This window comes from Leptinotarsa decemlineata, unplaced genomic scaffold (genome assembly GCF_025532065.1).
Source record: "Leptinotarsa decemlineata unplaced genomic scaffold, Ldec_3_MD MMD2_tig00026282_RagTag_RagTag, whole genome shotgun sequence".
Classification (NCBI taxonomy): Eukaryota; Metazoa; Arthropoda; class Insecta; order Coleoptera; family Chrysomelidae; genus Leptinotarsa; species Leptinotarsa decemlineata.
In genome coordinates, this window is record NW_027412668.1 from 7,840,277 (window position 1) to 7,867,623 (window position 27,347).

Genomic DNA, 27,347 nt, shown 5'->3' on the forward strand with positions numbered 1-27,347 from the left:
CACGTGAATAATAATTTGAGCCAACTATATAGTTTGAAAAAATTACATTTCTTTATCGATTTTTATTTTTTATAACGAATTTTTGTTAAGAAATTCACTTTTCACAACTGCATATCCAAAATATCCATCTGCTTAGGTCTTTATGTTAATTCTTTTTTTTTTCTCTTCGCATATCATTGAAATGCTCTCTTCTCTCGAAAGAAAAGTTTATTGCCAAAAAATGAATATTTCGAATGACAGACACCACTTGGTATGTTTCAAGCAGATACTCATTGTTAACACTTTTATGGATCAAGACAAAGGCCCAAGTGGTTGACTCTTTTTGACTATATTCATGACCCACACCATCGTCAGGGAGAAAGTTACTTCGAACACATGTTTTAGCCCATGCACTGATTCATTCTGTTCTGAGATTTCGGTCGAGAACAATTTCTTATTCTGGGGTTTCCGCCGAGAACTAAACCCGCTCTAGAGTCTCCTTGCTGATCGAGAGAAGACTTAGCGTTAGTTCCTCGAGATTATCCTGTAATTTTCTTTTTCGTGTTTTGTTTGTCATTGGGTTTTGTTGTTAATAAATTGTGTTATTGATAAACGCTGTGTTCGTCTAAATAATAATTCACCTATCACCAGTCCGACAATAGCCTTTTTATTTTGGTACTCAAATTTGTTTCATCGACACAAACTCCATGAAATTGATTCAAGTGATCAAGTTTTAGTCTGAAACAGTAATCAGTGAACAATAGACAATCCTCCAGGAACCTTGAGGAATACCTTGAGACGGAGCGTCTTCGTTTTCAACAAAGTTGGACGAGCAACTCGGAACTTTATTACTGTGATACGAAAAAATCGAGGCACGAAACACGAATAAGAAGACGAGAAGACGAACAAGCAGAAGAAGAAGAAGAAGAAGCAGCTCCGTCGTCGATGAGCGGCTATCGGGCATGAAAAGAAGCGTTCGCGCTGTGTAGTAGTTGAATAATTTGCAATTCAAATAGTGCACCTGCGTTTAAATTTTTCCCATGGACTGCCTGACAGTGGAGCGAGTTATTTACGCTTATGTTTATTAGCGTCTCCGTCCATGCTATACACTCAACAACTACTATTAAATATTATTTTATTTATCGGTATACTCGAAGGCAAGGAACGGTGATGTCGGCTGGTGATCGAATGAATGAACTAGTTAACACTAGACAACGTTACTTTCCATTGAGATATATGGAGGCTGCTCCTTATTTTGCATATTCGAGTTAGCAAATACTTTAAGGGACGGTTTCTAGTTTATCAGGCTAGTATCTGAAGCCACTAATTACTTAATGCCAAAATGCATAGAACCACGTCGAAATGATATATAGTGTTTGGTAAGTTTTTTTACTATATGGTCCATAAATCAAAGAGCTCAACAAAATAGGCGTGACAGATTTCGATTGTTGCATCATCTATCAACAAGAGTACAAATTTGGGTCAATCTCATTTCTAGCATTGAGAGTTTTTGACAAAACAAAAGCGGGTCGTTTAAAACACCAGGGTATCTAAGCATCAGTGTTAACGCGCTAAGAGTTCACATCTACATACTTTCATTCGTGTGAAAAATATTCCACCAAATTTGAAAAATCATCTCAGAAGAAGAAAAGAGAATTTAAACTTTCTCTGTTTTCTACCACTTAGATTTGTAACTAACTTTACTGCAGTTTCGTCCTATAAGAACATTTTAAAACTTATACATTCAACTAACAAATATTGATTGCATTAGCCCTTATAAAACATCACTGTAAGTAATAATACAGGTATTTAGCTTGATTGAGTACCTGAATTTTGTTTACTAGGGACAATGTGGATATGCTAATTTGAAAACAGGTGAGTAAACTAAATCGATTTGATCATTTAACTGGTTGCACCCGCAATTTTTATGCTTGTAAATTTCCAAGGATTCTAAATAATTGAGTTTGCAACCCTTCCTTGCATAGTGTAGAATTTCCGTATCGTTTAGATTCGGAAACTTGTGGTTGCATGCCAAGGAATGGTAATAATAGAGGTACTTAGCTTGATTGAGTATCTGAATGTTGTTTACTAGTGACAATGTGGTGAGTAAACTGAATCGATTTGATCATTTAACAGGTTGTACCCGCAATGTTTATGCTTGTGAATTTCCAAGGATTCCAAATAACTGAGTTTGCAACCCTTTCTTGCACTGTCTGGATGGGAAGAATCACTTGGGGCAGTAATAAATAAGCAGCCTACAATTCAATGTTCAACAGAGCATTCTCACTGCCTCTGTCTGCTAACAATCTAGCTAGGGAAATTGATATAATCACACAGATAGGTCATAATAATGATTTCAACGCAGATGCAGTCCAGAAGTTAAGTCAGAAAACAGCCGTAATTTCGCTTACAGATTAATATACCTCCAGATCAAACAATCAGAAACCAAGAAATGGATAACTGTAACATATTTTGGTAAAAGAACAAAGATAATTGCGGGTTTCTTCATGAAACATAATGTGGAAGTGGCATTCAGACCACATGCCAGGTTATCTAATTTCCTTTTCAAAGCCAAAGACAAGTTGGGGAAATCTGGAGTTTATAAGCTCAAGTGTAATAGTGTTTATATGGGACAATGTGGTCGAAATTTCCAAAAACGGTATGCTGAACATGAAAAGTCGTTTAAACAAGCTAAAAATGATTCGACGTTTTCAAACTATACCTTGACATGCAATCACAAGTTCCTGAATCTAAACGATACGGAAATTTTGCACTATGCAAGGAAGGGTTGCAAACTCAATTATTTGGAATCCTTGGAAATTCACAAGCATGAACATCGCGGGTGTAACCTGTTGAATGATCAAATCGATTTAGTTTACTCACCGGTTTTCAAATTAGCATATCCACATTGTCCCTAGTAAACAAAATTCAAGTACTCAATCAAGCTAAGTACCTCTATTATTACCTACAGAGGTGTTATATAAGGGCTCATGTAATCAATCATTGTTAGTTCAATATGTAAGTTTGATAATGTCGTTATAGGACGAAACTGCAAATAAAAGTGGTAAAAAACATAAAGAATTTAAATTCTCTTTTCTTTATTATGAATTCCTACCACGTAGTTATACGGCTACATCCATCAATTCATCTCAGAAGAGTTGGGAATCAATATAGACCCCAAAAAATTTCATTTCATTCTGTCCACAGTAAATCAACTAAGGCGCATTTCACACTGAAAAACTTATTTCGTTAAAACTAGTTTCGCGAAATATCAAACTGAAATTGCTTGCAACAGATAGAGAAGATTAACAAAGGTTGGTGCACACAGCGTTTGATGAAACCGGGTTTCAAGAAATTCGTAGAATCGATTTCTTATTGCTTCAGTCTCACGTTTCATCAGTCCAAGTATATATTTCATAGGCGAAGAAAGAAATTAGCTGAGGTGGCAGATACATTTCAAGTCACGTTGATCGAAACAGTAGAAAAACATCAGGTCTGTACAGTTTTCACATGAAAGAGTGAAGCACTAGAGACAAAGTGTCAAGTGGAAGTCAGGGAGAAGAGGAACCTGATATGGAAAATGAAGATACAGAAACAGGTAATAAACCGATAAATACACCATCACAGGGAACTGGGTTAATGAGACCTCCTCCGAAGAAAAAGAAGAAAACGCATACTAATGCTGCTGATGAGATAATGCGAATAAAAAGTGGCTTCGACATCCGAAAAATATCTTTGAATTCATCAGGATATCTGCATAGTTATCCAGCTACAACAAAACAGCTGTGCTGCCGATCCCTGATCAACAGGTGAACCCAGTACTAGCATTTATTTCTCATTTCTCAGCCACCACCACAACACAAGCACATCGTCGTCGGAAACCGTCACGAAATTGATGGAAAACCGTTGCTTCTGTGTGCACATTCCAATGAAACGGTTTTCTTGAAACCCATTACATGAAACCAGTTTCATGAAACACATTTTTCCAGTGAGCACCGCGCCTAACCCACCCTTCACTCGTTTGCGGTCTCATTAGAAAGGAAGAGGCAATGAACATTAATAAAATCTGGCTACCTGTTCTGCACTGTACACAATCAAGATCATGTTATTCAATTTAGATAAACGAAGCCATGCTCACTTATTGTATTACATGATATAAAACCGAAGACAAATTTCAGCACTGTAGTTTCTACGTTGGGTAGAACTCCTCGAGCACCTCGACCGTTGTCTCCTCGCCATTGATACTGCCTACCGTAGTAGTAAACGAAACGTTAGGTAATTCATCATTCATTAGTGAACATAGACGAATTTTTGAGGGAAATGATGTTGAAAAAACACGTACTAAGACATGCAAAACATCGCCTCAGCGTCGAACAGGTGGCTGACCTGTGATCTGCTTATCAGGGTTGCTTGCTTAGTTTACAAAAACTGTGGTGTCATGCTTATTAATTGATAATAATTACGCATTCGTGTTTAGTGATTTGAACATTCACAGTGTTATATTTTGTTGTTCAAGAAACCAGACTAGTAACTTCTTCAATTCGATACCAATTTTTATTACGACTATACCTCAAACAAGGCAGATTCAGCACCAAGTCGAGTTTTAATATTTATCATTATTCTGGCTGTAGCATGAACGCGAAGTGCTAATACTCGCTGAGCCATTATGAATACATATTGAAATTGATGGCGGACTATACCATAACTCCGTGATAATTTTTCAGTCGCTTTTGGCCATCAATTATCGCCGATTAGAGGAAGAGTTGAACTTTATCATCTAGACTAGTCGTATTCTCTATCTCGCCAGCCACTCGGACCGTGACAAATAATTATTATTCTTGTTATTTGTTGCTCCATGCTCGGTGCTTCTGAAAAACGATGCCTACTTGTAATTTGTCGGGCGTTTTCATAGTTATTAATAGAATCAACAACAAAGACTTCACACCGTTTTGCTGAATTATTATTGCATGCGGCGAGGTTTTCAGATATGACGTCACTCCATTTCATTGAAGAGAAAGTAGAAAAACTGAAGAATTAATAACTTTCAGAAGAAATTAGCTTTTGGGTAAAGGAAGGTTTTGGTTTTCTACCTCTTCATCTTCATACATCTCTTGTATGAAAATGGAGAAATAGCGAACAAAAATCTTTGTTTTAAAGTAGTCCGGTCAAATTAGACCAAAAAATAAGAGTAAAGCTACCTAAATTCCCACCAAGCTGAAAATCAGTAAGATTGTTTAAAATATGTTTAAAAATTTATTCAAGGTCAAAGGTCTAAGAGATTAGTTTTTCGCGATTTTCAGCAAAACAGTAAGTTCAATCATAAAAATACTTCAGATAAAAATTGTAGATCATAAAATTATCTATAAAAATGTATCAAGGCCTACTGGGGAAACCACGTTAAAAAAACCGCGCTAAGTACACTACCTCATAGGTGGCGGAGAAACATGTGCATATTATGACAATTACAACTTTTTCAACTTTTTGAATTGTCAAAAACGGTGACTCATAGGAAAAAAAGTATTGATACATTTTTTGTAGATAATTTCATGATCTACAATTTTTTTCTGAATTATTTTTATGATAAAACTTCGCCAAAAACTCATTTTTTAACCTTTGACCATGAATACATTTTTTTCCATACAGGGGAAAGATGAGGAACTTTCAAATTTTATGTTTAATCATATTTTAAACAATCTCACTGGTTTTCAGCTTGGTGGGAATTTAGGTAGCTTCGAATGTCTAAACTGACCGGACTAAAAAGCATAATATAAATTCATTTCTATGTTACGAGTGCCGTTGAATCAATCGCATTCGCTACCACCTTCTATATCTATTCTCTCATTTCCTTAACAAAATGAATAATATCTGTTAAATTAAGGACAATTCAAATCAACATACCGATTGAGCCAACAGTATTTCAGAAAAACCCCAAGTAGTTATCGTCTGGTCGTTTATCAATCGGGACCACTTACAGGACATCCCGTTCCAATAGATAAACTCACAAACGCGCACAAAACCAAAATAAACAAAATCCTAGCGGCGGAGGGTGGCGAGAGTTCCCCGTTCACTCGACGAAAAAAAAAAACAAAAAACGAAGAAGAGGAAAAAATCAATCCGACGCACACACTTTCGATTCTTACTGGATATATACAGGAAATGAAAATTAATTGTTGAAATGTCACAACTCGGACTGAATGTATGTGTTAGTGTGGAGCGCTTATCACAGGAAGGATATTGTGGTCTAAGCTTTTCATTCGCTCATTTAAATATTTGGATTTGATATCAAGTTCTTTTTTCATTGCGATGCTTGATGTGATTGTTTACCGAGTTTGTATAGGTTGGCATGTAATTAATTTTATAGTGGACTGTAGATGTGGGGCTGACGACTATGTCAACAGGTCGCATAAGGTGATGACAGTCGAATATTTTCCCACAATCACATATTCAAACAACATTGATTCATTGGTGAAGTTCTGGATAGTCTGCACCCGGCGATTTCGAAAATAAAATGGGTGTACTGACGTATTTTGGCGAAAGAAAAAAATCGATGCTTTCCCTTATTTCTAGAGTTACAGCCTTTTGTTGTACACAAACTCCTGAAACCACAAGTGTTCATTTAAAACATCAGCTTCACTTCCAATTTCATCTTCTTTGACATTTTTCAGTTGTAATGCACTATTTGGAGCCTCTTGAAGATGATCACTTGGCGATCAAAACACGTGTCGAGGTGTTAAAATAACGGTTTGGTGTTGGGAAAAAACTCCAGTAATATTCATTTTTCAGTTCAATAATCAACATTTTTCCTAAGAAAAACTCGATTTACCAATGGATTCGTTCAATCTTTCAACATCTATTATCAGATCTCTTGACACTACTGGGTGAGGTGTTACTTCTTGAAGTAATAAACCTCCTAGATGATAATGAGAAATAAAGTATACTTTGATTGATTCATTTATTGATGTTTTAGCATGTCGAAGATATTAAAGTGCTCCAGCAATGATGACACAGTAACCATCAAAGCCCAGGATGATGCAGATACCGTAACATTCATGTTTGAAGCAAAGAAGCAAGAAAAAATATCTGATTATGAAATGAAACTCGTGAACCTTGACCAAGAACACTTGGGAATACCAGAAACTGATTTCTCTTGCGTAATCAAAATGTCTTCCGGTGAATTTGCTAGAATTGTAAGAGATTTGTCCCAGTTTTGAGAATCAATAGTTATTTCTTGTACCAAGGAAGGTGTTAAGTTCTCTACTTCTGGTGATATTGGTAATGCCAATGTCAAAATCGCACAGACCAGCAATTTTGATAAGGGGAAAGAGAATGTAACCATAGAGATGCAGGAACCCGTGACACTCACCTTCGCATGTCAGTATTTGAACTCGTTCACAAAAGCAACTACTTTGACAATTCAAGCGCAGCTGTCGATGTCTGACAATGTACCGCTTGTTGTGGAGTACCAGATCCCTGATTTGGGACATTTACGGTTTTATTTGGCACCTAAGATTGAGGAAGATGAGAATTGAAGGTCTGTAATTTTTATTTAAGTGTCTTGGTTTCTGAGCCATTTTGACAAGTGACAGCACTTCATTTTAAGGTTTTTCTCTGGAAGAATTTTTTGTGGAGGACTATTACTGTTTTTTTTGGTACCTATATAACCTTCCACAGTTTGAAAAATGAACAGAGCATAATCAATAGAGAATCTGCTGAAGTGTAAAGAAGGGCGAACTGAAAAGTTCAGCCCGAAAAGTTACTGCGTAATATTAATCACTGAAAAGTCTAATGTATAATAATAGTATAGGAATAATATAGGTTATAGTCTCCAAACGTTTTGACTGCAACTGCGGCAGTCAGTGGCGTGTCTTGACGTGTCAATTAAAACAGTTGTTGTAGGAAGAACAGATAGATGCCTTCTGTTGACATGAAGCCTTATTTTTTTTTCAAGAATTCAGTGCATCGTCTTTGAAACTTGTTCAAGAAGTCGCTGGAAAGGAATTGAAGACAAGAGTTTTTACCCGAAACTTCAAAGTACACTTGGTGATTGAAAGTTTTCCATGCAAGTGAAATTCCATTTTGAATGTTTGGAGTACAAAGTGAAAGGAAAAGAGTTATTTCCCATGTAATTAACTGTTCATATATTGGAAAGTTTTAATCATTTTTTTTTGAGGTTATAAACAAGATTTTGATGTGGTATAATATAAAAATAACAATAAAAATTAATTGGCGCTCCGGGGCAACTTAATTGGTTCCAGTGGCGCATTTGCTTTTTCAGCTGCAGGAAAACCCGGAAAAACCTGCAGCACATCATCTGAAGATCTTGATATGTCCTCTCTCTTATAAAACAAAATGTAGGGTGTCTCCAGATGCTCCAATAAATTCAAAACATCGCCAGAACATTTCGTGACACGACTATCGTCAAACTTAAACCAATCCGTTGACTGTTTTGAGTGGATATTTTCTTCCTGTTTGTATCTGGAAACTTCTGAGTATACACATATTTGTAAAACGTTTTATTGATGTTCTAATAATTTTATTTCTTCGAAAGTTCAATATTTCCTATATAATGATAAAGAAGTAGAAATCCAACAGAATGTTTTTCTCAAAATATAGAATTGATTCTGTAGATTTGATACACTATTCTTATCTGTCTTTTGACTTAATTATATTCAAATTTTTACATAGGGTTTTTTTTAATAATAAATACATTTGATGTTACTCATTTTCAGATTTGTTCATTGAACAAATCTGAAAATTGTGTTCATTTCTGTATTTAACGGTTTCGAGACCATCAATTTTTGATGAATTTCCTTTGCTATGTACTGTTTTGCGAACAACTTTTTTTTTAATGAATGAAATTACACAACTAGCAGTACTTTGAGAAATATTTGACAAACCATAATATCATACATTCTCTATTAGACTCTCATACAATATTCCTTCAGAGAATATAACAAATTCTCCACACATCGACACTACCAAATGCACCACACAACTGCAACTTACCTCATCCTTACTGTGGGGCATGTAACAAGCGTTGAAAAAAGTCAAAATTACTTCATCAATTTACAGAACTGGCACTTACCTACAAAAAAAATATCAATAAATTCCCTGACATACAAGATAGCAATCAACCATGTATTTTTCCAACCTACCCACACCGTTGACCAGCGTAGTACGGTCAAGTACTTTTTTTACAGCACCCGATATCTCATAGAGAATCTGTCTGTTTTGATTCGATGCTTAGACCATTTACATAGGACATAATACAAACATTTTAATGTCAAATTAGAGGTCGACGGGGACGGTCTTCTGCGAAATTAATCGACCGCACCAACAAACATTAACGAGATCCAAACGCTAATAATAGTCATACTGAAGATGGAATTAAAGCGATTACATCACAAACGTTTTGAATAAAAATAAACGTGAGAATCTTTTGCAGAATTCATTATACCGTTTCGCTTTCAAACGTTTTTTCATAATACATTCCGACTAGATAAATATTAACGCTCGACTTGTTCGGAATATATTATGATTATTATTTTTATAATTATATTCTCATATTGTTGTTATATCATTTCATTATGCGACCACCGGCCTGACAGGTTTATTGGTTTCGTGTCAGGTCATCAAGCCTGATTGTGCATTGTTATTTTTTTATAAAAGTGTTCACAGCGACAGGGATACAAAATAATAATGTCTCGGTTGCTTTTAACCTTTGGTGTGGATATTTGACAAGAATTTACAAAATATACGAGAAATGTTCTACTAGTAATGATAACAGTGACCCTGTAGAAAAATTGGCTGTGATATGAGGCTACAGTGTATTAGAATAATTTTCATTAGTCAAAACAAGTTGGCATTGTTTTTATCATTTTATGGAAATCTAAAGGGGGTAGTAGGCTCTTATAATTAGTACCGTCCTAACTATTTTTAACGACATTACAGGATCAGTTTCATTTGTGGTGTGTATTCCAGTGAGTATAGCCAGGATTTTTAGACACATTTATATAATTCTTTGAATCATATATTCTTTATAAAACTCTCATATAATATCCTTCAGGTGTATGACCATATATTGGTGCATATATTTTTCCCTCATTTCAGACAAATTGATTTTTTTGTCTAAACCCTCATTTGAGAGATAAATCATTATTTGAGAAAACAAGAGAAGCTAAGGCTCTTATTGAAAAAGTGATGAGTGATAATGAATGTACCATGAATCTGATAATCTACTGTAAACCTAATGTTGAGGAATCTGATCCTGAAGAAATGGAAAAAACTATTCAGAACAGAAATCAAGGTAATTTTTCTGAAAAAAAGTGCTTATTGAGATAAGAAAAAGAATAGAAAAATCAACATATGCGAAATGTAGCCATCAGAAAATCCTATTCTGAAAATGATTATCAAGTGTAAGCAAAGTCTAGTTTTGTTGAGATGAAACTTTAAATTTCAAATATCAAAATAGTACTTTTACAGAACTTATATCAGAAATAAGCATTTTCAACTAATATTGCTGTATTATGTACTTATAATTAATATTAGAAAAAGTGACCAAATCGTAGTAGACTCTTATTTAAAAAATTATTGAATCACCGGTCTCATGAACCAACATAACTACTAGGGTCGTGAAATTTATCGCAATCACTGAAAGGTTAAGTTTTTTTTGTTTGAAAGTGGTTGACATTTTATGGTTCATTGATTCGGACTTCCATTGTCCAATATGATTCCATTATGATTCGACGTCAAGTTACTTCACGAAATTTCGATCGTTAGTATGCACAGTCGTCTTCGGGTGATGACTAAACTATTCCTCCGAGAGATGACTAATAGGACATTCGAAAGCTTTCACCTATCCTCTCTTTCCTCTCTCCGCTTCACCAGTTTAGCGAGAGTTGCCTTTTTCCACTTTAACAGGTTTCCATATGTTGCATATCTCTACGCTAGCTTGCCTGAATGCGTCGTTGGACAACATATATGCAACTTCTTTGAACTTCCTCTTAAACCAGTTTTCCTCTCTGTGGATGATCTCATCTTGGGACACATGCTCTGCTATTCCCGATTTGCTGGTTTCTCCTCGCTGTATATTATGAGCTTTTCTTCCAAGTCTGCGGAAAACACTGCAGCCTACTGGGCTTATGGTATTCATGTCACCCATTCCGACAATCAGGTACCGTGTACTAATTTGTACATGGACATAGTGTAGGTTATCCAAAGATTGCTTGCCTCCTGTGATCAGGATGACATATTTGATGTTCGTTTCTCCAGACTATGTGAAATTTTCGTTTTGCAAAAACTCATGTGACTTCGTGAAAGTTTCAGTCTGAATTAGGCTTTCCTTGCCTCTCCTATTTTAACAAAATGTGATGGAGGAAGATTCAAGAGCATCTCCAGTGAAACTATTGGTGTGGTTTTTCATTGCTTTCGTTATTCTCAAACAAGCAAGTTTTTGTACCCTGCTCAGTTTGTTAATAGAGGTCGTCTGCTTCAACTTTGGTCATCATACCTAGATGCATATGTTATAACATATTTAACCAACATTGACAATAGCCAATGAATACATCATGTCTGCCCGTGAGTACGTCAAAAATGTTGATAGTTCATCGCTGCATCTCTCGAAACACTGTTGATTTTTTTTAGCAAAACTGTATTTCACAACATAAGATGACCATACTACTCATCAATAGGAAATAAATATTATTTGCAAATCTTTTCTTCCGTTTTCTTTTCAGTCAAAATTAAGCTCTTGCCAAAATCTTGATTCAATGCAAATAACATGAGTAAAGTATTTACTGCATTCCCTACCATTAACACAAACAGTTTTTGCACATCCCAAATCGATTTAGTATATTCGAGTCCCACACTTTTTGAAATCTGATCAGCTAAAAATAGCCGACGAGGTCAATGATTCCCAAAACCTTCATTCATCTCATTCAGCAGTCGAATTTTTATTTTATTTTGTTATATTTCGGTTCATTCAGCTTTCGGTGAGAGTATCTGTCCTGAGAACGAGTTGTGTAATATCAAATTAGGTTATGCATATACTTATAGTCTGTGGGCTAGGATAATATTCAAAATACATTAAGAATCTAGCAAAACAAAAATGGAATTCATACTGGTAAGTATAAGTAGCGAAGTAATGTTAGAATGTGCATTATGTCTGTCAGTCTGTCTGTATGTCGAGAAAAAACGTGTTTCAGGAGTCCAACACATAACTGCAACACCCAGTAGGTATAGTTTCTGTTCTGATATCGCCAACTTGGTTGATAAAATGCACATCGGAAAGAATGTTACAGTTCTGTTGTGTGATTTTTTTGGTGTTGTTTGTGTTGGGTTTATTCTACGCCATAGGGGTCTTATACCTTTCAGTATGTTCAGACATCATCAAGTGTCCATAGGGTGTCTTATCACCCCTTCTTTGGAACATAGTCCTGGATACCACAACAATAATAGATTCTACACAATTGCATATGCAGATGACATAATTATCTTGCAGATTGGCAAATTTGTCGACACAATGTGCGATAGAGCGCAGGATGGGCTCAAATTAATAGAAACATGGTGCAAGGAACACTCACTGTCGATCAATCCCAAGAAGACTGAGATGGTCCTTTTCGCCAGGAAAAGAAGTTTATCGGGCTTAAAACCCCCCGACATCTTCAAAAGCAAAGTAAACTTCTTTGAAGAGGTGTAAAACCTTCGACAGGAAGCTAACATAGAACTCTCACCTATAGAATAGAACACAAAGAGCATATGTGGCTTATGAGCAAAGTCGGAGGACATTGGGACGCACATGGGGTATTTCACCCCGTGTGGTCACCCGAATCTACACTGCAATAATAAAACCTATGTAAACGTACGGAGCCATTGCATGGGGACCGAAAGTTCTACAAGCTGCGGCAGCCAGTGATGCTATTGAACACAGGTTCGTGTTTAATAAACCCTACTAAATACAGGATTGGCTGTGGAATGGAAAAAAATATCAGCGTGGTTTAAACAGAACTCAATCGCCAGAAAAAAATAACCACGAAAGGAATTTCTGGCAAAAACATAACAATCTGCACTCATAGCAGACAATGCCACCAAGATTTAGCCAAAGCCTCAGTAGATGATAACATTATTCTGAGCTGGGTTAAAGGGCACTACAGGAGTAAAGGTAATCGCATTGTTGACTCTTTAGCGAAGAAAGCGGCTGGACTAAGAATTTTAGGACCCAATGACACCTACGGCCATATGACTACGACAATTGCGAAACTAGCCTAAAGTCACACTCATGCTCAATCCCTAAAGAGATGGGGTGGAATCAAAGAATGCAATCTTGCCAGGATCACCCTGGGCCACCCTGGGAAGCTGGCGCCGAAGAAATATCTGTCGATGACGTGGAAAAATCTGACTGAGGAAGATGAAACTGTCAGGCATGTCTTATGCGAGTGCCCGAAGTTATCGTCAATAAGAGAGTGTGTGTTCGGCGAGTCCTGGCCTATACCTGACGATATAATGGAGATATCTCCTAGTGACCTGTTCACCTTCTTGGAAAGGACAGGATGGACGATTTCCTATAAGGACAATTCCTGGGGAGGATGTACAATGGGTCACATGTGGTCTAAGTGCTGTGGCCCTACGCTTACCCTCACTACTCTTCAGATACAGGCAATGATTCGTTTTCATAAAGACATGCCTTAAAGTGGGTGCTGAGGGTTGACGAGGTTTACCCTTATAATGTGCGTTTCCTAGGAGTATCAGACGATTCCCATTGAGTGCCAGTACTCACAGAGTTGGGATCGGACCCACAATAACTTCATAAATAGAACTCACTAAAACTGGACGATATCAATTACCACGTACCATTGAGATTAAATTCAAATCAGTTGTTTTTCACAGAAGAAAAATACTTACTCTCGACGCTTGTATCGCTAACCAAATTAGCCAAGAGATGATAAAACTTAGTCATCACCTGATAAATTCATTTTACGCCTAATTCTTCTGAATCAAAATTAACTGAAAACCAAAAATTACTTTTGAACATCTGAAAACAATCCTCAATGGAACTAAGGTATCTAGGTAAGGTATTGAAATAATTGCAGAATCCATAAAAACAATTGCAATAGACGAATAAAAAACTTGAAAAACAATGATCTTTGTATAGAGAGAAGTAAAAGCTAGATGGAAAATAATTTTTCAAATGATTAAGTTGTAACAAAAATGAAAATCGTATGAGTTTAGTAAATATACTGTAGATAAAATATATTCAAATAAGTCACACCTTTTTCCCTTCTTAAACCATTTATTTGAGATGAGTAAAAAAAAATTATGATGAAAAAACTCTATTTGTCTCCGTTATTGTGAATGTAATGCACGGTAGGGTTCTACAACCATCTCTGATCGTAATTCATGACATTTTTCATTGGTAGGGAGCGGTAATAAAATTGTTTGAATTTATCAATTATAAGAAAGTTTCTTTCCAGAGGATCAAAGCGAAAAACTGTCAATTTTTCAAATGAAAAACTCATAGCCCGGTGTTACATAAAATGTCCTCAAGCCCATAGACTAACACTGTTATTTTTTGTGCTGATTTCTTTCTCTTCTGAACCCCCGAGGCGATACCTCTTATTCGTGGACCGGTTTTTCGGGGTTTCATAACTTACCGGTCGATGTTATACCAAGATTATATTAGTTCTACAACAATTACTACGGACATCGACATTTCGAAAATGACGGTCGATAAAAAACTGAAAGATTATATAATTTCATTCAAATTACAATGCGGATATTACCAATACATGCAATTAGCATTTAACTGATTAGTGTTTATTTAATCGACCGATATAAATTTATACGGTTCAAAGCAAGTTGAGTTACGATATGTGGACTGATATTTTTTAAGTACCTGGTACTGAAAATCAGTTAGGTACTCCTCTGTTAACTACTTTTTTGGATGCCAACCTATAAATATGACCCTTTGAATTGAAATATTTCAAGTGATATCTCTTAAACCAGCATCGAAACGATAAAAAAGTAGACGATTTCGATTTGGTGAAAACGATGTATTTAAATAACAATTGATTTGAATTGACTGTAATATATTTATAAAGAATGAACACAGATTTATATTCCTTAATGCTTAATTGACTACATATAGTGTAAGCAATTTTGATCAAGAACAAATAATTTAATTACATGAAGTTTTTTCTCCGTATAATTATAAGTCGGCGAAGATGAGAAGGATGAAAACATCTGTAGCTGCATATGAACAAAAAATCCTTTTTTTTTATTTCATACTACTAATCATTATAATTTCAACTCTGTTTTCCAGTTTTCGTTCTTTCGATTATTATCTAACTCGATGAAGAACAGCGATTTTTTTCAATAACGAAAGCCGACAAAGGAGAAACCAGTTTACTTCAATGAAGAAAATCAGGCAGAGACCCAGTTCAATTGCATTTCGCACAATAATTAAAAAGAATATGAACGTTGTTACTTGATGTCATTTTTTAAGAAGAAACGCCTATGGTTTAATATCCCTCGAACAAATATTGGATACACGTTTCTATATTCCACATGACCCACTTATTTTGTAATGATTCTTCATCTAGAAATGCGAATTATGTAATGTACTAATCTTGCACGTTCTGGAATTTTTTGCGACTCATCAATTTTCATTGCGCATTCTGTAATTCCAAAACTAATTACCAAATAGATAGATGAAATCAATTAGAGCTACCTTTGGGCGATCAAGGATCCGTTGCGGATGACTATAAGGTATGCCTCCAAATGGGACCCTTGAACATAAACAGCAGAGAGTAAAACGTTCATTACCTTTTTAGTATCCCGACCACCATCACCAAAAAGAGCAAATTCCAAAGGTCATGTTATTATATTTATCATAAAACTACACTACAAAGTAATGATCCTTTAGTTGTTTTGAGGAGTGTAAATACCTTACCGACAACAAAACAAGTTTAGAAAAAAAAATTAAAATATTGCCGAATATTAGAGACAAATTGTTTATTATGAAGCGTGTGGGGTCATCTATAGCGCAATCTTATTGACGGGTTGAAGTGAATTTTCGTCAATTCGAAAACTCGCCTATTCATTGTTTGGATGGACTGCTTCATATATTTTATAGTATTGATAAATTCAAGGTTATCTGTAGAATAGGCATGAGGAATTATTAGAAAAATGTGTCCCATACTGATCTTTCCCGATCTTCGTAGCGAGATTCTCCTGAGGCCAGCACTGGACAACTAAATCGAATAATAATTACACCAATTTTCAATCAGACAATCCCGTTTTTTCGACCCTGCCCCGAGGATTTATGCCCGTTATAAATTTCACCGGACACATTCCTGTATATATGCTCCTGAACACGTGTAAACCCACCGATAATCTATGTACCTACCTATATAAATATAATTAGCGAAGAAAGGATTATTCTGATTTAATAGATCGGCTGCTGTTCGCATACCTCAATTTATTTTATTATATTTAAGATCGCCACTCATACACCAGCAACGATTTCTGCTAGGCATTTTCTTCGTTTTCTCTATCTGCGTAATTAACGTTGAAGAATTTATGTTTTATCGATGCATAATGGAGTTTATTCGCTTAGGAAACAGCAGGAATGCCGCTCGGGGAATTGAAATCATCCCCGAGTACATCGCATGAAAGGGGCTTTTTTCGACTAGCGAAGTGAAAACACAAGAAATTATTCGCAGAATCTAGAATGTTCGGTTGGTGAGAATTGTTTCGAACCTTCAAAGAGATTCGCCCGTTTCCTACTATTCTTGAATATTCGCTGTTCTTTTATGATTGCAATAGGATAAGCTATTTTCAGTTGCAGAAATATTTTCTAGCACAACTAGGTGTCCTGCCGGTTTTTATGTCTGAAGTTTCGTCTACTACTGCGTAGACATTATCAAAGACGATATGGTAACCGGTCGCAGTAACTTTGGTTTCATATTATTATTAGTGGACGTGGCTTGGTTTTTCTCAATTGAATTATCTGACCTTGTCTGTGTACCTGTAAAGACAGGTAGCCAGATTTTAGTGATGATCATTGCCTCTTCATTTCTATTGAATTTTTCTCTGTGTTTTTGAATTTCTATTGCCTCTCTTTTACCAAACGTCGGTTGAGAGAACATGACTGGTTATGCCTTCAAATGAAATGGGTAGGTATAGCTAAGGAGAATTTGAGCGGGCACACAACTCAGGAGCGAGAACACCAAAGTAACCCCAGCTAGGCTGGTTACGGGAAAAGCTTTCCTTCTCTATGTCAAAAATAATACAGATCAAATTGGGAGAATCTTAGAGACATACGACGTGAAACGAATATTCAAGACAACAAAAACTATCAGACGATGTCTAAGGTCAGATAAGGACCCTAGAGAACCTTTAGTAACACCCGGGGTATTTCGGACTCTGTGTAGCTGGGGGTCGGTCTACATTGGAACCGCGAAAACCGACAAATCAGTTGTAGCTAATATGCGCTCAACAATGAAGGCACTTACACGCAGATACAGTAATACTCGATAAAACTCAAAATTACTATCTAAAAGTATATAGAGAGGCAGTAGAAATTAAAAAACACCGAAATAATTTCAATAGAAAAAAGAGGCAATGAACATCGATAAAATCTGGCTACCTGTTCTTAGAGGTTACACAAACAAGATCACGTAATCCAATTAAGAGAAACCAAGCCATGCCCACTGAAAATAATATAAAACCAAGCAAAAACAACAACATCGCCTTATAATCTCTACCGCAGTTCTAGACGAAACGTTAGGCATAAAACCTGCAGATCACGACCAAACAAACCGGGAAAATTACTATCACACAAATTGACGACTGATTGTTAGATTGAAGTTATCATAGTACGCGCAAAGACAATTGAGGTTATGACATAATAAAGGCATAGTTAGCAATATCCATCACAGTGTCATTTAAATGCCGTGAGCAAGAAGATCTAATCTTTCACAACGAAGCTACATTATGATTAGACTGTAAAGTTTAGCTAATTAATCCAATGTAAATGAAGAAGAAATCACTAGAGAAGAAGGACGTGTTCAGTGTTGCCAGGTCTACTGTTTTTATAGTAGATCACCTGTTTTGCCTTTTGGGGTGATTCAGTTTACTTTTCATAATAGTTATTCAATTACCGTAAATAGTGGAAATCACCATGTATGTAGTACGTACCTATGTAATATATTTTCTGCTGTTTTTTGTTTCAATCTACTATTTTTCAGAGATATTTACTACAATGTAGGGAAACAATCTCGCAACACTACCCGTGTTAGTATGGCCCGACTTTGTGCTTTACAAATACGATATAAAAAGTTGACTAAGCTACTAATGAGAGTAATTCACAAAAATGATCAATAGTTAATGCTTAAAAGCTGAGTCAACGAGGAAAGATGAAGATGAGTGTACAAAGGTGAATCTCCAGTAGTCATCAAAACTTGTGTTACTATTTGGGGTAGTTTATTGATTGAAATGTAATTGAGAATGGTCCTATCAACAATATTTCATACAAAGACAATGGTAAGCCGGATTTATTGTTGCCTTTCGGGAGCGTTCAGTCCGAAAATGGTTTTTTGTTTGCTCTAACCGATGAAAAAAAAACATAAGCCAAATTACAAAAAGTAAAATTGCTTGTTTATATGTTTCCACAACAGTTTTGTGTGACACGCACATTTTTTTCGCCATTGATGAAACGAACAGCAATTCAAAATACACCATGATTGTATTTTGAGAGTTTATTTTGAAGTAAGTTGATTTTCAAGGCTTACTTGCGAATGAAAATAATTCCAATACAATTGTAAATTATTGAAATTGCTCATCTTGATGTTGAGTAATGTATCTAGTCAACTCTGATTGGTTCAAAGTTTGAAACCAGAGCCCAAACAGAACGTATACATGATCAGCAGACATCACCGTTTCGACTTGCCACAGACCTCATCAGTGGTGCTAGGCTGGACCTAAAATGCATTGCAGGACTCAAATGCCCGGAAACGACAAGCTTGATTAAGTGAGGCAATACCTTCTTTCCTTACGAAGATGCCATCTATGGGAGCAACAGAAAACTAATTCGTGAAATGAGTTCTCTGTGGATATTACAGATGGCGTCTTCGTAAAGGAAGACCTTGAGAAATGAATCATTTGCCTATCGACTCAACAAAAAAAAACTTTAGGAAGAGACTACGGAAATATTTTCTCAAAAGACGGTTTTTGCACTTCTTGCTTCGTTAAATAACGATCAGGAAGAAACACTAACGAGGTTCGATAAAAAAGTGAATTTATGAATACATTACCGAAGCCTTAGGCCAAGGAAATGCACCTCTCACGAATACTCCCAACAATCGATTCATTAAATTATCAACAGACTAATTTCATTATTTCATCGATGTAATAGAAAGCCAAGATAACTCCTGGATATCGCGGAACAGAGTCCACCAATATATTATACGTACACACACTTATATTTCCTGCTGTATAATTTCGAATGCCCCAAAGGCGTATAGTAGGTATACTGACCCCGTATATATACCTGTTCATTCATAGAGATCGTGGGAACCTCGTCAACTAAATATATGTGAATGTACCTGCCCTCTCTTTCCGCTACTGATCAAAAGCTACCTTTCTCTCTTCAATTTTCCAAAGTAGCTCGAGGCCCGAGCGCTTATGCGCGCTGCTCGTTTGTTTTTATTCTTATTCCAATCTTTGTTTAATTCCGTAGTATTATCGACTGTCCATTTTTAATTCAGATGATATACTGTTACTTCATAAGCTTGGTATCAAGACATTTTTGTGATTACATTTCTTGGTTCGGTCAGAGACGTAGAAAACTTTCGAAGAAACTTAATCGAATTAGGTAATACTATTTTCTATAACTATTGAAAAATTCGTCCTCTGAGCAGGCAATTGAAAACGCGTTTCCCACACCAAAACAAAAACACTCTATCTCCACGTGCGTTTGGCCAACCAAACTAGCATAATCAGGAGATGACTAAAATCCACTACAAGAAGTTCCAAATTCTACATATCAAGTTGACATCAGAATTGTGTTTGAATTATTTTCATTCGCAAGTAAGCCTCAAGAATTCACCTACTCCAAACACCCATGCTTGTAAAAGAATTTGAAAATGGTATAAAGATTTTTCGGAGTGAAAAAAATAAATCGATTGAAAAACTAAGTTGCCGTTTTTTTGAAAACAAAAATTGTGCACTGTAAACATTTGCTTCTAGGTTATTTTGCAACCCATATTTTTTATTACTTATCTGAGACATTAGAAGGTTATTAGTGGTGAATCTGAACGTTTCATATTTGCCTCTCATGTGTACATGTGAGTCACATGTACATCCGCGATTTAGTTGAAAAGTTTAGAAAAACCAGATCAGTGCAAAATGAAAGGACGGATGCTCCAAAGTTGTTGGATGAAGCAAGCCAAATTTAGGTCCCTGGGCAATTTGTAATGGATCCATCTGCATCAACTCGTCAAGGATCTGCAATGTCAAGACTATCAGGTGAGTTGATGAGACGGTGTTAGAAAAACTCAATATTTAGGTAGGAATATTGAACAAATCTTTGATTGATCTTTTGTTTTTATTTCAAAACACCATCGAACCTGTAATTAGGCATGAATTAGAGAACCTAAGAAACGACCAAAACAATCTAGCTCTACACCAAGACTTGCTATACTTCCAACAAAATGGGGCATCTCCTCACTATGCAGCAGCAACAAGGTATTGGTTGGGTACTAAACATCCGAACGAATGGATTGGAAGGAGATAGATGTCCTATTGAGTGGCCACAGAGGCCACCAGGCACAATGCCACCAAATTTTCATTCTATGGGATTCCCTTAGGTCAGTTAGTTATGAAACTCGAACTGCATCAGTTGGGGAATTACGGAAGAGAATTAATCAGACCAGACCAAGTCTTTGTGCATAGGTGACACTGTATTTGGAAAAACGTAAAAAAATGTTGATTTTAGAGGCATCCTATATTGCATTTTCTCAACTGACACCAAACACCATAACATTAACATAAAACTAGCAATTGTGGAAGGATCCAGTTATACTCAGATCGCATGCAGATCCAGCATCCTTGAAAACCCATGTTTTGAAGATATACTACATATTCTTCAGCAACCGAAGTACACCTCCATCCACCATTACTCTTCAACGTGGTTATACTTGCTCCAGCACATACCAGAAGAGTTGCCGATGTTCAACGTAGACCAACCTATATATCTACGTAGATTTCCCTGAATCTCTCAAACTCAGATATTCTGCAATAAGGAATAGTGTTTGTTTCATTCGGTAATCAACAATGTTATAGACACACGTTTTTTCACTAGAATCATCCGAGAGATAATAATATCATTTTCAATTTCACATCGAATGTTTATAGTATTCATATATTTGAAAGTAGTTGTTAACGAATGGGTTTTCTCTTTAAGTTTACGTATGAAAAAAATTTCAGCGCACGATTTTCATATACTTGTTGAGTTCATTTACCTTCTTCGGGGGTTTCCAAATACTCTGGATGATGATGGACAGAATAAGTCATTCAGAAATAAAGTGAAAAAGTTAATACGAAACAAAATAAGTTGTCACAATAAAAGTACATGAAAACTCATTCAACAAGAACAAATTTAAATATAAGGACTTTTTTTTCAAAATGAGTGAGTAAAAATTCACCTAAAGTTTATCCAAAATAAAATAATGCCTTTGTTGCTTGACATTTTCCAGAAGTTGATTATACGTTCTAAGCCCAATGCAATTAGGTGAATTTTATTTGATATTGAGTCTCGCATATAAAACGTAAAGATAATTTTTTGTCATATTTTTGATAAACGAATATTGGAATTCTTATCAAATTTGTCAAAATTTTCCAATATCATAGAGACGTAACTTGCAAGAAGGGAAAATATTTCTGCAGGAACGCCTCTGTTCGATATCTCTACAAACACTTTCGATCAGAACAGTAGTCGGCTGTTAATAATATTATAGGCGTCGAAAAAAAATTATAGGAATATGATTGTGAGGTCAGATAGAGCTTTTTGTGTTATGGATACTGTAACGGTACAGGTAATAAAATGAATAGAAACGCAGATTAATCTGATGTCGGGTACTGTTAATATCAATACAACAATGACTACGTTACATAAGTGGTTACATATAATGGGGAAAAGCTGATTTATCAGTTTCGTTAGAAATAACGTTTGTTGCGTTGAAAATTATGGACAATTTGAAATATTTTTGTGGAACTCAACTCCCAGATCATTATTACTGTTCGTGTATTCACGTTCGAATAACAAAAGGCTGTGTAGGAAGTCATTATAACGAAGATAATAATAATAATAAAGCAGAAATCTACAGCTGTACCCAGAAACATTTTTATTTAGTATTTAATCATTATAAAATGACAATTCATTTGATGTAATCACATTAATACTAGGTACACAAGAAATACTTATAATTGGCAATGAAAGGCTAAAATGAACCATATAGGGATACATGCTACCATCACGTTGGAATTGAAGTATGTGGTAATTCAACAAAGAAATTTTGAAATATAAAAACATTACCAGTGGTAATAGCGGCGCAGACACAGACGATTACGAAATGATTCAACTTCAAAATTGTTTTGAAATTTGAAATCTTTTGCGATGTATATTCACACTTGAACATTGAGAGGAATGTATTTTAATACCCTTTAAATGAAAAGTACATCGTAAACAAGGTACTGTTTTGATTTTTTCTTTATGGTTTAAAATAAAATAATTCAAATGTAATTTTGATTGAGAAGACAAAAATATTAGGAGAGGCTAATAAACTTAAATGCTTTCTACTCCTCGATCCGCATACAAAACATGTGGGAAACTTTTAAAGAAAGGAATAAAAAAATAATACAATAAACACATTTTATTAAGATATGTAGCATTCTTCCTACTTCTGAAAAATAAACAAAGCTCAGTCAGTAGAGAAGTTGTTGAAGTGTGATAACGTAACACGTGTGTCGAAGGAAATAAGAGGTATGCTAAAAAAAATGAATGTTCAAATTTTGCGTACTACGTACATTCGATTAGAGATTTTTTATGTTGGTACACACGTCTCGAACATATGTTTACAGTTTCCGCTGTTCATCGTGTTTATTTTGTTGGTGAGAGGCACAAAAGTTGTAAGTGTTTCGCGTGTTTTCTGCTATCTAAAAAATAAATAAAAAAAGTTGCATAAAATTTTGTGAAAAAATGGTATAAAGTGCACAAAAATACTTGAAATGTTGACAGTGTCATACGATGATTGTACTATGATTACAAGAAGGTCTAGAAGATGTGGATGACGACGCTCGCCCTGGACGCCCCAGCACATCAACAACCGATGAAAATGTTGAGAAAGTGAGAAAAATTGTTATGAAGAATCGTCGAATCACTATTAGAGACGTTGCTGAGGATGTCGGCATATCAGTTGGCTCATGCCATGCAACCATTTCAGAAATTTTGAGCATGTAGCCTGTGGCAGCGAAGTTCATTAAAAAATTGCTGAATTTCGACCAAAAAACCAGTGAAATGAACCAGTGAAATTGTTGAATGACGTCAACGGCGATCCAAATTTGCTCAAAAGGGTCATAACTGGGTGATGAATCATGGGATATATTGTTATGATATCGAAACAAAAGTCCACGGCGTCCCAATGAAAGAGCCCAGGAAAGTCAAGACCAAAAAAATCCGTCAAGTTCAATCAAATGTCAAGGTATTGCTCGCATGGATGGGCATCCGGTCAATAAGAAGTATTATCTTGAAGCTTGCGAGAAGGAATACGAAGAAAACCAGTATTGTAGAAAAACAGTTCATGGCTTTTGCATAACGATAATGCACCTGCTCACTTGTCATAGCTTGTTCGTAATTTTTTGTCCAGAAACAACACCGTAATCATGCCTTTTAGCCACCATATTCACCAGATTTGAGCTCCTGCGATTTTTTTCTGTTTTCCTGCTCCCATGAAATGACGGTGTTTTGTGACTATTGAGGAATGTATTATATCTGAGGAGAAATGATTTGATGGAGACAAAGTATAAATTTATGAATAAATACATATTTTTTTGGAAAAATGGTTATTTACCTGATTTTTGAACGGACGTCGTACCTATGCCTGTTTTCAATTGAGGAATATTTCACAAATGATTTTTTTGGGTTTTGAAAACAGAAGAGAATTATTTTCAGAAACGTCATCTATGTCAGGAAAGCTAAATATAGAAATTTCATTTTTTGTTTAGACGCAAAATTCATGAATACAAGTCAACTCTTAAGTGGATTATATTACGCAACAACTGTTCGGGATGAACTTTTCTGTTTGCCTTTATTATATTTCAGCAGATTCTTTACTGATTTAGAATCGTTTGCTTCTCAAATCGTGGAAGGTTATACCCCTAAAAAGTAAAAAATATTGACTTCTCCACAAAAATGTCTTTCAAAAACTATTTATAGCATTTACAAAATTTTGTACAACTACTTTCACATTAACTTTGAATTGCAGGAAAATCACTTTTTCTATTCAGTTTGTACTACACACATCCGTTATGAAATTGAAAAAGATATCAATCAGTAGACGCTACCCAATGAAGTTTAGAAGTATTGATTATATCATTTACATGTAACATTATCATCTTCAATGGTGTACTTCGAAGTTTCGGGAGAAGCCACCTGTCTTATCACTTAATCAACACCCTTTTGGATTAAAAAAGATATTAGTGCTTGGTAAATGATGAACGCAAATTTAAACTCTTCTTAACAGTTCAAGATTTATTGAGAGCAATGATATGAAGAATAATCCTAAGAGTTTACGGTTGACTGACGTTAATCTAAGCCGACGTAAAGTCCTAAGCTGCCCAGACTGAATAGCCTATCTACCAGTGAGATATAATTATAGACCAGAAGGTTGATTGAATTAATAACTAATCGTAATTGGATTTAGGCCTTGACACCGCCATAAAAAATACAAAACGAAAACATTTATACCATCCTTCGAAACATCCACACCACTGTTAACATCTCCATAAAAGAGGTCCTCAACCTTGACATTCGGGTAATAAAAAACCGATCGAACACCGAAGAGAAGTCCTCCACGGGGGTCGCCCCTCGAAGAAGGCGCCTGGGTCACATCAACCGCCCCGGGCTATTCAACAGGTTCGCCGCTTCGCGTGACGTCACACAGAGCCACGCGACCGTTCATTCATGCCGTCCCCCCCTCTCGATCTATCTTCTTTCGCAGTACGATCGCTCTCTATGCATGCATCCAGCATCCGATCGCGGACGCAGGAAATCAGTGGCGGATTCGACTTGACGTTTCTTTGATAGGTCATATGAACATGTTCACTTGTTTCCCATTGAGAATACAAAACGCCTGGGGGTTAGACTCGCGACTATACATATTGTCCTTGTTTGTCTAATCCATGAAAACTGGAGGGTGAAAAGAAAAATATATGTTCTTGTAAAATGGTTCTATCTTCTCTTTCAGATGCAGTATTGTGTGTTTCAACCTACTGATCACTATTTCACTCATTTCAATAGAGTAATTAGGTGATAACAATGAACGTCAAGTTGAATGGAATTGGCTCCAGCGCCGTCCCTTGGGGTACACCAAGAGTAAACCAAGTCACCTATTTTGACTTTTTGTTTTCAAATTGAAAAAATCCGGTGCTATGGCACCAGATACGAGGTATACCTCGTATCGAAATATTTTGTAATGTAATGAGTAACTTATTGTTAACAGTATCAACAACTTTGAAAAACAAGTGAATGGTTTACATTCATCAATGATAAATGACCCATATCACCTTCTTTATTGGATGTTGAATACATGTATTTTCTCTACAATCGGGTTAAACCTCAGAACAGTTTTGATACTCTAGAAATGCATTTAGGGATTTCTGATTGATTTCACAAGACGGACGGACAACTATACGCTCCGAAAACTCTCAAAAACACTCAAATTTGAAGGGGGCGTCAAAATCTGAAGAGGATACACAAGGTAGAAATTTTGGGTAGGTTACATTCTGTCATTCTTCGTTGAAGGTATTAGAATCGTACTGTTGTGTTGAAAAGTGTTATCGTTTTAGTACTTTTTTAGTTTTGAGTCATTGATTATCGATTGAAGTTGTGTAATTCATAAAGAGATTCATTGAAGAAATAATGGTTTATGTATGATGTCGTAGAGAAGAAATACCAACTAGCGTGTCTATATAGTCAAAAAAGGCCTTTATGAATCTTCACGTCATATATAGGCTTGCAACGTGAACGAATCAGAAAGCATTTTAATATGAGGTGAAATTCAAAGGGATCATATTGAATTGTAGGTAAGAATTTCACAAGATATTGATTTTTGCTTGGAATAAACAAGTGAACATATCGTTGTTATGGTATCTGTTATGGTAGACTGGTATCGTTGGCATCTGAGCGACAATAGCGAGATATGCTAGTAACCCTTAACAAGTTTTTTTCGTGTATCTTTATAGTCACGAAAATGCAGACATTCAACGTTTATTTCAGAAATAATATATTTTTCAGGTATGTACGTAGTACTAAAACTATTTTCAAAATATGTCGTTATGTCTATTGTGGCAAATTAATGAATTAACTGTCTTCAACAATATTATAAAACAATTGTTTTAACAATATTTCAATAATCACAAACTAATTTATCTATTACAACACTTAGCAATTAAAGCTTGATTTATTTCCACTCTTTGAATTTCTTGTTTAGCCGCTCGATTCACTTTCGGAACTGCCCTCTTGGGTCGGGAAGACGGACATATATATATATATATATAGCTGAAGGTCATTTTGAGAATTCTGTAGACGGTTCGGTACTCGACTAGAATTTTACCGGCGGTTTCAGACTGCATTCTTTCGCGGTGAGGTCATGTGTTCGTTCATTGAGTCGGCTGATGGCGTATCGGTCAGGGGTGGCTTCAGATTCGTTGCACTATTGTCTCTTGTGAATCAGAAAGAGCTCTTTTTCAAAGGACCTGCATGCTACAATACTGTGCTTTGAATTGATCAGGTAAATTGTCTTAAAAAAGATTTTTGAGTATGAAAAAAATCTGTTTAAAATCTGTTTTTTCGTTAATCAGCTGTCGCCTCCATATGAACGACAACTCTCAGAAGTTGAGAAACTTGTGCGAGCTAAGGACTAACGAGATCTTACTTTTGCAGAATCATCCCCGTTTAAGCCAGATAAATTCTCTCGAGAAAAATATCTGGTCGAGGCGGGAATCGAACCCACGATCTCCCGATCGTGAGTCGGGCGCACTACCACCGCGGCCAATTCCACAAGTAGGAGTAGAGAATAGAAAATTTTGTTACT

The 27,347-nt window shown here is 35.8% G+C and overlaps 1 protein-coding gene and 1 pseudogene across 1 annotated transcript in view; one reads left to right on the plus strand and one right to left on the minus strand.

The window, feature by feature from the left end:
- The window catches only part of pnt (ETS transcription factor pointed), a 325,531-nt gene that overhangs the window by 187,823 nt on the left and 110,361 nt on the right, over positions 1-27,347 (minus strand).
- LOC111502434 (proliferating cell nuclear antigen-like) lies at positions 6,829-7,522 on the plus strand (annotated as a pseudogene).